This window comes from Podarcis cretensis, assembly GCF_951804945.1.
Source record: "Podarcis cretensis genome assembly, chromosome: 5".
NCBI lineage: Eukaryota > Metazoa > Chordata > Lepidosauria > Squamata > Lacertidae > Podarcis > Podarcis cretensis.
The window spans coordinates 57,396,262-57,407,278 of NC_137174.1; the positions used below are offsets into that span (position 1 = coordinate 57,396,262).

Here is an 11,017-nt window from a genome sequence, read left to right on the forward strand (position 1 = left end):
GAAACACAAACTTTAGCAAAAGAATGCAAGTGAACAATGAAGGATACATATTTCAAAAAGTAGAAGAGCATGCTGTTAAAAACAAAGACTGCCACCACAAATCTTTAGATACATGAGAAGCTGGAGACCACCTAGGGAGGTCATCTGGATAACAAGGGAGTAAAAAGTTTGTGAGGGTACTCTTTTGCATCTTTACCTGAGGACGAGAAAGTGGCCAACACCAGTTTTTTTTGCGGGGTGGGGTGGGGATCCAGGAAATTATTGGCTGGTTACCTTAACATCTGTTCTGTGAAAACTAGTGGAAAGCATTATAAATGATAAAAATTCCAGGCATATAGAATAATGAGCTTTGCTGAAGCAGAACCAGCATGACTTCTGCAAGGGCAAGTCCTCTTTCGCTTACCTTTTAGAAGAAGTAGAAGAAGAGTTTGGATTTGATATCCCGCTTTATCACTACCCGAAGGAGTCTCAAAGCGGCTAACATTCTCCTTTCCCTTCCTCCCCCACAACACTCTGTGAGGTGAGTGGGGCTGAGAGACTTCAGAGAAGTGTGACTAGCCCAAGGTCACCCAGCAGCTGCATGTGGAGGAGCAGAGATGCGAACCTGGTTCCCCAGATTACGAGTCTACAGCTCCTAACCACTACACCACAGTGGCTCTCTTAGAGTTATTTGAACGTGTCAACAAGCACATAGGCAGAGGTGATCCAGTTGACACTGTGTACTTAGACTTTCACAAGCTTTTGATATTGCCCTTCACCAAAGACACCTGAATAAGCTTAGCAGTTGTGGGATAAGAGGAGAACTTCTCCTGTGGATCAGTATTGTCAGGATTTGGTCTAAACCTTCCTGAAGAAGAAGTGGAGGGATGTAAAGAGTAGAGTCCTCTAAGCATCAATATTGGAACCTGCACTTTTAAACTTGTTCATAAATGTTCTAGGGTTAGGGGTTAACAGTGAGGCAGCAATGTTTGCTCATAACACCAAATTGCTAGGATGAGACACATTAATGGATGCCAGGATGGAAATGTTCTACCTTGACTGTCTGAGGTAGGATGCCTCTGAATACCAGTTGTTGGAAATCACAAGTGAGGTGAGTGCTCTTGCATTTGTGCCCTGCTTGCTTGAATTTTCTCAGACATCTAGTTGGCCACTGTGAGAACAGGATGTTGGACTAGATAAGCCTTTGGCCTGATCCTTATGTAGGCCAGCAACATCTGGAGGGTCACAGATTGCAATGGTAAAATGTAACAATTTAAAATAGAAACACCTATGGAACGTTGCCAATAGGTCATTTTCAACTCAGTATTACCGTTCTCACATATTAACTGCAGCTCGGTAGGTCATTTGTTCAAAGCCACTTGCCAAGTTGCTGCAATGGAACTGAAAATTCCCTAAGTCAGATGTGGGAGGCATTAAAAAGTGTTACCAGCAGTGAAGGGGGGGGGGAAAGCTGTAGTGACTATCTGTTGTGCGAGTGCAGTTTTGCAGCTTTAATTAAAGATCTGCCTATTAACAAACTGCATGCTGGATCAGCCCTTAGAGCAGTGGAAACAGTATTAGATTGCTTCTGCCACGTTTAGAATCGCACATCTGTCTTCTCTCTTCAAGGCCCCCAGTAAAATCATATGGCTTCCTCATCTAGCAGGATTGTTCAGGATTTGGAATCTTTTAAGGATAAATCAGTGCTGTAGAGGTTCAGCACACACCAAAGTCATCTCAGCACACAGATGCATGCTGTGATGTGGCACTGAGTGCAGTCACCCTGTTTGCTCGCCTCTAGCACCAGCCCTGGCATTGATCACTAAGCAAGCAGCCTGAAAACCTCCACTCTGACCTCAGCTTCTTTAATGTACTGGTTGCCATTCTCTCCCCCCAACTATTTCCCCAAGGCCCTTGAATTATTTTCCCACAGCCTGTGATTGTTGGAGACAGATTTGACGTTGGCGGGAACATATATTGAAAGTAAAGTGTTTCCATCCCTATGCATGTATACAAACTTCCTGCTATTTCTCATGATAGTTGACTAGATGACTCCTCATTAAAAGACATTACAGAATGAAGAGAGATGGAAGGGGCCACAAATGTCATCCAATGGGTCTGCTTCCTCTGGATGGTAGCATCCCTGAGAGGTGCTCATCCAACCAGTGCTTTAAAAACTTATAACGAACAAGAGAGTCCACCACCTTCCAAGGCAGCCTGTTCCCCTACTGTTGGAAAGTTCTTCCTAATGTTAATCAAAATTCTCCATCTTGTAATTTGAACCTGTTAGTTTGGGCCCTCCTCTCAGGAGCAGTGGAAAACAAATAATCTATGTCATAGCCCTTCAGATATTTGAAGATAGCTATGACATAACCTCTTACTAATCTCTTCTCCTAAATAGATATACCCAACTCTTGCTGCCTCTCCTCTTAGGACTCTTGTCTCCCATAGTTATTTGCATACAATTGATTCCTTATGCTCATGTTATCAAAGCAAAAAAACCCAAACCCCTGGATATTGCCACCACCTGATTTGCTACCAAAAAGAATAAGAAAAAAGCAGGCATGTAAAGATAAAAAGCTATCTATCCTTACCTCTGTGTACTTCCAAACCCAGGCAGGGATGTATCAAAAAGGGCATAATTTACCGGTAAATGGAGCTTATTATTGTCTCAAATGTACTTTTCAGCTTGTTGCAAACAAGCACATTTTAGAATAACTGGTATGAAACATTCATTTGTTTTAATTTATATTACCTGTATATTCCCCCGCTGACAAACTATCCAACAGGAGTAAATGACAGCTTGTCTCTGAAGATGCTTCTTTCTGTAGGATAGTAACGTTGCATGCTACCCCAATCTCTGAGCAATGCTAAATTCCAGAGGTTCCAGGTGCTTATCCAGGGTTTGTGTTTCCTTTAGAACAAGAGACAGGGTCTTGTTTCTCCCATAGCCACATAGCTTGGATTCAAGCAGAAATCAGGCATGGCTCTGACGCCCTAACTTCCTGGCCTGATTCTAGTTTCTAGCTTGCACACAACTAAACTCTCCACTCTGTTCTTTCTAACTACCAGGGAGTTGAGGAAGGGAGGCCCACCCATTTTCAGTCTGGCACAGAGCCACTTCCTTGGTTACCTTAATCTCCCTGGGCTGCTTCTCTGTTTAGAACAGGGATGGGGAACCAGATGTTGCTGGACTGCAACTCCTATCACACTATCATTCTAGTGTGGGATTGATGGGAGCTTTAGCCAAACAACAACCAAAGGGCCACAGTTTTTTCCCCCATCCTTGATTTGGAGGCACAGGCTCTTAAAAAAGTACACACTGCAGAACCGTCACCGATAAGAAGCAGAAATGCCTCTTGGTTATTTCATCTCATTAATCACCATACTAGACCTTGGCAGATACATGACGGAAATGAACATTTTAGGAAACAAAGATTTCATCTCCTTCCCTTCTATACACAGCCTTGTGCTAAGCACCACAGTGCAGCTCAAGCCCACAGGTCCTACCACTATATTATAGACAACAACAAAGACTCTTTTCATTTTATTCTTAATTTGTATACCACCTTTCTACATTGCTGAACACAAGGCAGTTTACAAGCCACAGAAACAACAAAATATACAACCAAGATCACACACCCTAAAACCATCAGATCCAAGGCAAATAAATCATAATGAAAAATGTGACAAGTCGACAAAAATAAGCAAGTCAATCAATTAAAGTAATATTCAATAATCTGCTTGAAATCTATTACATGATAAAAGCAACTGTTAAAATCAGCAAATAATTAAACAGAAAATCTCTCCACACAATGATCTTTACACAAAATCACTACTAGACTATAACAAATAAAAATAACAGCAAAGTCACAATGCATAAAATATCGCAGACCATGTTTTAAAAAACAAATGAACCGAGCAACAAAGTTGCACAGCTTACAAAATTCCAAAATGTACAGAAATAGTAATCCCCTGGTCCAGGTCCAACATCTAATCTACAAGTACTTGAAGAAGAAGAAAGGTCAGTCTCAGTACTGATCTGGCAGTGCTGAAAACCTCAAAAGGAAAAGACGTTGCAAAAGGTGGACCAGGGTTCATGCATGCTAAAAAAGAATTGATGGGCATAAATTGGGGGTGGAACAACAGGAGTCCTGGGTCAGGTTTGATGAGCAACAGTAAAGTAAGGAAATGGAGATAGATCTAGATATAATAGGGTGATAAGCAAGACCCCATTAACTTTTTACCAAATGTTTTACTGTTTCCCAGATTGCAGTTGCCCCAAATCCAACCTTTTTTTCATGGCTGTTCACTACTACTCAAAGCCTCCTCTGCCCTTGCTGCTGCTTCAATGGTCATTCCTTCCCCCACCCCCAATTTCATTCCTCCTCAGGGATCCTCAACCAATCAGGGGTCACATGCTATATGCGATTACAAAATTATGCGCATCTGAAGCAAATGAATCCTATTTAGAGTGAGAATATGTGAAGGGACCATTCACATTTGCTGCATCTGAAAGACTAACCAATTTATTACGGCATAAGAACAGAGCCCACTTTATTTATAAATGAAGCAGAATCCTGAGCTGTGTGTGTATCACACACACATAGATAGGTTTTTTTTTTGGGGGGGGAGGACACAACTGTGAACATTCCCTCCCCCACAGACAGGCAACCATCCCAACCAACCTCACACACATCCTGCAACTCAGGACAACACTTTGCGCACCTGATTGTAGCCCACAAAAGCTTATTATGCTACAATAAATCTGTTCGTCTAAGCCTTCAACTCTAAGGTGCTGCAAGACTTTATTGCTACAAGAGACTAACTCTGCATATTATCAAAGAATCAGTCTAGCATGTAGCCAGACAGCTCCACGGCTGCCTGCCCAAGGAAGGGCTTGAATTAAATGGTTGCAGAATATCATCTCCCTTCTTCTATCAAAACTCCATTCCTATCCACAGTGTGTAGCAGCAGAAGGAAAACTAGATACAATCAGTAGCAGCAGCCAAGTTGCACAAGGCAAAAGTGAATACCCTTTCTAGAATGGGAACTAACTCTTACATTATACAAGTCCAAAAATGCAAGCACTTAACCCAGCACTAAAGAGCAAATTTCCCTTGAGTAAAAACAAGGTTCAATGTGGCCCTTCAGATGTTGTTGGACTTCAACTCCCATCAGCCCCAGTCCACATAGCCAATGATTAAGGATGATGGGAGGTGTAGTTCAGCAACACCTGGAGAGCCACAGGTTCCCCTCCCTTGATCTATACACACTTTCTCTCTCTCCACATCTGCCAGTGCTGTTTTAAATACACCTTACCCTGCAGCACTCTCAAGAATTCGAAATAGTTGAAGCTTAGAGAGTGCTTTTAGAAGTCAAGGCGAAACAACCTTTTTCGCCTCATAAACCAAATAGATGTGGTGGAACATTCACCTCCAATGCTGTATGATTTTGCAAACAGTATACTTCCAAAGTATGAAAGATCAGGGATGATTGGAATGGTGGGCCTGGGCTCTCCAAGGCAATGATCTCCAAGGCACTGTTTTCGTGTTCTACCATCACTTTCATTGCAGCCTGCTCCCCTGTCCTATCTCCTCTTTAGCAAGGGTAGCCCAATATGGTGCCCTCCAGAGATTGATGAGCTACAACTCCTGTTATTCCTGGCTATGGAATACAACAACATCTGGCGGACATTTCATTGGCTACCCCCCCAGTGCTGTTTAGGAAGTTTATTCTTCCTAAAGCCTTAAGGAGTCAAACTGGAAGAGGCCTGTCTGGCCTTAAGGAGTCAAACTGGAAGAGGCCTGTCTGGCCATCGCATTGAAAGGTCATCACCCAGGCCCCATAGAAAGCTCCTGTGTCAACAGTCAAGATTCCTCTTTGCCGGGTGATGGATAGCTGGGAACCACAAGCAGAGAGGGTGCTGTTGTACTCGGGACCTGCTTTTGGTCCTCTCATGGGCATCTGGTTGGCCAGTGTAAGAAGAGAATGATGGATTAGATGGGCCATGGGCCTGATCCAGCAAGCTCTTCTCTAGTACTGTCCTGGCCCAAGGGTAAGAGTGCATGTCCATTATTAAAATATTTAGAGGATTCCACTGCACAAGACTGAAGCTCCTTGCTCCATTGCAGTAGATTACTTAAAGGGATCCAGCCTTCTTCAGTAGACCAGCATCTTGTAGTTCAGGTGGGACTAACAATTGAGCTGCACCTGCTGCTGCTACTACTCTATAAGGCAGGCATGGCCAAACTTGGCCCTCCAGATGTTTTGGGACTACAATTCCCATCATCCCTGACCACTGGTCTTGTTAGCCTGGGATGATGGGAGTTGTAGTCCCAAAACATCTGAAGGGCCGCAGTTTGAACATGCCTGCTAGAAGGGCTCGATTCAGTTTGTTATCCACAGAAGCAACTTCAGAACTCTGTCTCCAGTCCTTAACCTTGCCTCGTCTTATACCCAGGTTGGGCCTTGCCTCACCACAGGACATCCTGTTCTTTTAAGAGTTGCATATAAGAAAGTGGAGGAGAAATTCTATGATGTGCAACTTCCCCCATCACTGCAACCTAGTGACAGGGGAAGTTTCACTAGGTATAGCTTTCCTTTTTATGTAGCTCTTAAAAGATAACGTCCATTCAAAATCTGACACTGGCACCCCTATCTATCTTAGGTGCCCTGGCGGATTTCGCATTCTCTGAGTCTTTGCATCAAGCCGTTCTTGATAAGGGTCAGGTGACGTTCCTGGCTGCTGGGTTCTTAGACTCTGCATTGGAAGCGGGGAAGAGTTATGAGGTGTGGGCGAGACTTCTCCTGCAATACAAAGAAGCTGGACACCCAACAGTTACTATGAAAGACGTTTGGGGAATCTGAAATAGCAACATAGCTTTTGGGCTGATCCGTCTTGACAAAATGTTAGACAGCCTCAGAAGCAGCAGAGCAAAGAGGAAGAGAAAGAGATTGTGCATTTCATATGCAAAACTGATGCTTTCGGAGAGGCTCCAGCTGTGTTCCAGGTCACCCCAGCATTGCTTGCAATTTAAATGTTCAAAGCAAGCAGTGAGGTACTAAAAATGTAAGAGGAGGAGGGGAAACCAGGCCAAAAGGTACTAAAATGAATAAAATCCTCAGCTGTAGATCAATATACTTACTGCGGGCATAGGAATATGCACAGCTGCAATTGTACATTTCAGCATCACAATTTGATAGTTGGTCTGGAGGTATTGGTTATTAGCTTTCCTTTATACAGAATTAGGGATGCGGGTGGCGCTGTGGGTTAAACCACAGAGCCTAGGACTTGCTGATCGAAAGGTCGGCGGTTCGAATCCCCGCGACGGGGTGAGCTCCCATTGCTCGGTCCCAGCTCCTGCCCACCTAGCAGTTCGAAAGCACCTCAAAGTGCGAGTAGATAAATAGGGACCGCTCTCCAGCGGGAAGGTAAACGGCATTTCCGTGTGCTGCGCTGGTGCTATCTCGCCAGCTGCGGCTTAGTCACACTGGCCACGTGACCCGGAAGCTGTCCACGGACAAGCGCCAGCTCCCGGCCTCTTGAGCAAGATGAGCGCGCAACCCCAGAGTTGGTCACGACTGGACCTGTTGGTCAGGGGTGCCTTTACCTTTACTTATATAGAATTAGCCTCTAGCTGCTGGTGGTTCCAAGCACTGGAGGAAGGGCATTTCAAAGAGGAGAAGGCAGAATTCTCAGCAAGTTTCAACGGACTACTCTTGGATGTTTAACTGCAAGCAAAACAACACAGTCTGCTTGAAGAGTGTTGAATGTGAAGAAAGCCTTTGGACCAACAGCCAGAAAAACTGCTGTCCCATGTCTATGTGCTGAGCCACAGAGTGATATATGTTGCGTACTGAATTGTAAACACTTTGGTGTACCAACTCTGAAAGGACAAAAATATATCCTGCAGTGCCACAGGATAGTAAATTACTCCTGGCCAATGGTGTTTAAATCCCTTGCAAGTGAACAGTTAACAGTAAACAAAGATTCAACAGACACACAGATGAGCACCAGCTCTGAACAATTCCATTATTAATGAGAAACTGGTTAGCCAGAAGGTGCTTCTAATGAAATTCAGATGGGAGGGGGACCACAGGAGCTGCCATCTACTGCTTTCCCACAGATCTTAGGTATCTCTCTCTCCTACAGTGGAGAATACTTGTCAGTGGGGTGCAGCAGGGTAAGATGTTGGAGAGACAAGTGCTAAGAATCCAGTAGCCACAGGAAGCAGCTACTGGTCTGAAACTAATTTAAACAGAGGAGGGATGGGAAATGGCAATTTGCTGACCTCCCTCCCAAGGATTTCCGATTAATATATCTATATCTAAGCTGAGATGCTGAATATGAAGGCAGAGAACTCGTCTACGAGGCAGCCCCATTTTAATCAAACCCCCGCTTTTTCAACAGAGTTGTGCAACATATGTCACAAGCAGATAATTGGTACAGTAAGCCTGCAACTTACACACATTCAGCTTTACGCGTTTGGCAAAATATATATATATTAAATGGAAAGGGGATGGAATCCAGGAAAAGGGACTTTGACAATCCTATCCACCATTGCACCCAATGTGTTCTGCTTCTACGTGATCTTGGCTTGAGGGTGCGATCCCTGGAACGTAACCCTTGCATAAGTTGTAGGTTTAGCCCCATGTTTCCACAGGGCATTTTTTCCATCACTGAGCTTTCCATTAAAGGTAGTTTTAAGCTCTCATGCTGACTGTTTTAAAGAGACAGGACCAGAATCTGCTTGAAGAGAAAACAGAATTGGTTTGGTCTTAGACAACCAGGATCAGAGGATGTTCATACCATATTAGACCTGTTGAATGATGGAAGAGCAGAAGAGATGGCTCCAGGGGGTCACACAAATATCAAATGCTAGTTCCCCAACACTGGAAATCCCATGACATATCTGGTATTGAGGACCTTGCAATTGGTAGCCCATAAGCAGATCCTGCCCAGTAAAATGCAAAAATAAAGAAGTTTTCATGCGATTTAGAATGGATTCCTAGAACTCTTTGCTGAGTAAGAAGTAGAGCCTATGGTATTGGAAAACGCATCACATAGAGTTCAACCTTTTCCGTATTGTATCATAATACCAACAGCAAAACCTAATAGGTAGCCGTGCTGGCTCTTCTTATGGAAACCCCACTGTTTTTGTCTGCTTGTAGCAAGACTTGTTCTTCTATATGTTTGGCAATTCTGTTCTTTAATAATACGTTAAGCCTACCCATAAGTGAGCTTCAAGGCTGGGCAAGAATTGAACTTTGGACCTCCAATACTAGCCATATACTCTTAACCATGGTATGACTTGCAGGCTTCTCATAGGCACCTAGTTGGCCAATGTTGAGTGAAATGCTAGATAAGGTGGGGCTTTTTTTTTTTTTAGAAGTTCAAAAAGAATTTTATTGAAACTCAGAGCAAATGCATTTAGAAGAATGTGTTTGGTCTCTTGGTGGTGAAGCGTGGCTTATGTTGATGATGCAGAACTCTATGTGGCAGAGGGAACTTGATTTTGGAATCATGGAACTGCTTGACAGCTGGTCTGCGGCACTTGCTAGCAGCAATCTCTTCAACCTTCATGATCTGAATTGAGTGAGCACGAGCTCTATGATGGGCTCCCATATCGTGATAGCACTGTGTAACAGCTCCAGCAGTTGTCAAATCCCTGAACTCCCTGTACATGTTATGAGTTCCACTACGAGAATCATAGCGCAGCCAGATACCGAAATTTTTTACCTTCAACAGAGACTTCTCAAAAACCTGTCCACAGTACACAATTTCCCCAGAAGATTTCTTCATCTTCTTCAGCTGAGAGACAAAGTACCAGAAACGGGACTTTGCAACAACATGATTAGGAGCAAAGATGCGCATACGATAGAGAGGTGGTGTTGGGCACTTAGGAGTGGGGAGGCATCTCCCAACAACTTTGTACTCCCTCAGGGTGCCCGACGCCTTCATGGTGCTGCCCCTCTCTCACTGCCACCCAGAAAAGGAAATAAGGTGGGGCTTTTGGTTGGATGCAGCAGGTGAGGAATCCCAATTTGGAATGGTTGGAAATCTGAAGGAACGTCTCTTCCCACATACTCTTCCCTGGACAGTGAGGCTGGTTGGGAAGGCCCTTCTGGTGGGGTCCTCCTCAGCTGAGATCAGGAGATCTACAACTCAACAAAGGGCCTTCTTGGCAAGAGCACTCCACATCAGGATAATGTGGTTTCTACTTGGTCTATCTTCCAGCACCAGCTGAAGACCTTCCTCTACTGCCAGGACTTTTGACTTGGGCACATTGAAATGTATTTTTACTTTTATTAGTTTCTGAATTTGAAAACTGTTGTGACTCATCCCATTATCACTAGTGATCAGGGGCAGGACATACTTTTTATATATCTATAAAAAGAAAATTTGCAATTATGCAATCACCCAATTAAAAATGCATTGCACCTCCTTATAACTGAACAATAGCAGTCAAAGGAAAGCCGTGACCATGTTCAATCTGCCTGTATGGTAAAGCTTGAAAGCCTGCAGTCCCTTGCACTGCCTGTCCTTTGTCCACGGGAAGATATCTGATTTGGGGCACCTTACTGAGCATCAGGTAGAAAAAGAAACATTTGTCATAGCAGAGATTGGCAGGAAAGGGCTTCAGAGTCTCATGCAGCACCCCAACGTAACCATAAGGCCCTGCCATTCACTCTGTGTCACAATTAATGAAAAACAATTAGACACTGTCAACCAGGGCTAAATCTTTCAGACACACAGCCGACCTCTGCCTGGGGTCACATCCAGTATTTCTTCCCCCCAAAAGACCCTCCATTCCCAATCACCACAGAGCTTTCCCAGTGGTTGGAGAATGACGTTGAGTCATATATTCCCTTCTGCTCAATGGATCTTAGACAATGCCTCAGTCCTTGCTTTGACTAAAGGGCTCAGAGCTTGGGCTGCAGAACTGTATGTCCCTGATGAGAAGGTATTTCTTCTTGAGGGCTCTTACAAAACTAAGGCCCTTTCGGGTGCCCAGAATTTTAGTCAATCAAAGCA

At 44.0% G+C, this 11,017-nt stretch overlaps 1 pseudogene across 1 annotated transcript; it reads right to left on the reverse strand.

The window, feature by feature from the left end:
• Nucleotides 1–9,412: 9,412 nt before the first annotated feature.
• Nucleotides 9,413–9,973, reverse strand: LOC307216548 (large ribosomal subunit protein eL20 pseudogene; annotated as a pseudogene). The gene has a single exon. The product of its transcript is annotated as a large ribosomal subunit protein eL20 pseudogene (transcript).
• Nucleotides 9,974–11,017: the final 1,044 nt, after the last annotated feature.